The sequence below is a fragment of the Trichechus manatus genome, unplaced genomic scaffold (assembly GCF_000243295.1).
Source record: "Trichechus manatus latirostris isolate Lorelei unplaced genomic scaffold, TriManLat1.0 scaffold00132, whole genome shotgun sequence".
NCBI classification, from domain to species: Eukaryota; Metazoa; Chordata; class Mammalia; order Sirenia; family Trichechidae; genus Trichechus; species Trichechus manatus.
In genome coordinates this window covers 5,080,900-5,082,497 of record NW_004444068.1, presented here as the reverse complement: position 1 = coordinate 5,082,497, position 1,598 = coordinate 5,080,900, and the positions used below count along the sequence as shown (strand labels likewise).

At 52.4% G+C, this 1,598-nt stretch overlaps 1 protein-coding gene across 2 annotated transcripts in view; it reads left to right on the top strand.

Moving 5' to 3' along the window:
- The first annotated feature begins 374 nt into the window (after positions 1-374).
- ZNF639 (zinc finger protein 639) overlaps positions 375-1,598 on the top strand; it is a 10,874-nt gene continuing 9,650 nt past the window's right edge. The window contains exon 1 of one of the 2 annotated variants that reach the window (XM_023739354.1): positions 375-1,397. The gene's annotated coding sequence lies outside the window, so the exon portion shown is untranslated. Of the gene's footprint in view, positions 1,498-1,598 lie in introns of both variants that reach the window. The other variant, XM_023739352.1, reaches the window with a different exon arrangement.

The following is a 1,598-nucleotide window of genomic DNA, read 5'->3' as shown; positions in this document are numbered from 1 at the left end:
TTTTTTTTTTTTTTTTTAGTGACGAGATCTATTACAGATTGAGTTGCGGCCTCCAAAAATACGTGTTGTAAATCCTAACCTCTAAACCTAAGGTCATAATCCCGTTTGGGAATGGGTTGTCTTCGTTATGTTAATGAGGCAGGCCTACTATAGGGTGTGTCTTGAGTCAACCTTTTTGGAGACATAAAGGAGATTAAACAAGCAAGCAAAAGAAAAGATGAGATAAAATAGATGCCGAGACACTTGGAGATCTCCAAGGAACCAGGAAACAGAAGCTGAAGAGACAAGGACCTTCCTTCAAAGTCGACAGAGAGAGAAAGCCTTCCCCTCGAGCTGGCATTCTGAATTCAGACTTCTAGCCTCCAAAACCGTGAGAAAATAAGTTTCTGTTTGTTAGAAGTCATTCATTTCCGGTACTTCTGTTATAGCAGCACTAGATAACTAAGACAGGAGCTGAGCAGGCTCTGTGATTATTATTACCTAGTGTTTGGTTGGTTAGCAGACGGTAATCAGAATAAGCACAGTACACCCGGACAAGACGACTCGGATTCCAGCATGACTATCCGAGTGAGCTTGGGCACGTGATAATCCTTATACGCCTCATTCATTCACTTAAGATTTATTTGAATTCTGGGTGCTGAGGCTACAAAAATGAGCAAGACCTAGTCTCTAGCCCCTCACAAATTTATTTTCTAATTTGTGAATTGGGAACAACAACCTAAACGAGTTGTAAGGATTCAGTTAAACATATGTCCACACTCGTTTTTGAAACCGTGTTCCCAAGCTTATTGACGTTCAATTACCTCATTATACTGTGTATCTGCTCACACAACCTCAAGGCTGGATGAGCGGCTAGGTCATCTAATCTAATCCCCTCTGATTTCACGTTCTACGAGATTTCTTGAGAGTCAAGGAATGCAGCTGAAGCCTAACTGACTTTAATTTAATTGACCTTAAAGATTTTCACTTTCCAGCCCTGACGACTGCATCCTAGCCCCGTGTGGTTCTTTGGGGCCTCAACAAAACCACGCCGCTGACGGGGCCCTTTTCGTCCCCAACAGGCTGCTGGCACCCTTTAGGGGTTGACATGCCTTCAGCCTTCCCTAACCTGGGCAAGACCATTTACGTACTTCCCCTGCAGGAGCAGTCTGGGAAAAGGGGTGCTCGCGCGCAGCGCTTCTCCCACTTCTTCGGGCCGGAGGGAGGGCCAAGAGCGGCGACGGAAATTTCCCTCTGCGGCTTCGCCTGGAGCAGTCCTAGCGGAAGGGATCACCCGCGCGGCTCGGGAGGGGCGGCACCCCGCCCGGAAGAGGCCTGCGGAGGTGCTGGCGGGGCCCGAGGGCCGCCGGGCCACCCCCAGGGCTGGAGGCCGGTGGTCCCTCCCAGGCTGGAGTGCGGTGAGGCCGTGCACCCACTCCCCGCCCCCACCTTTACCTCTTCACCTCCCTGCTCTCTCGGCAGTCCCTGAGGTGCGCGGCGCAGGCGTGGAGCTGGGCGGTGAGTGCGGCCCGGAGTCCGGGCCTGGGGCCTGGCAGGCAGGGCGTGGGCGCGCGGGAGGGAGAAGGTCCCGCCCGGAGGGGCGCCCGGGAGCGCGAGGG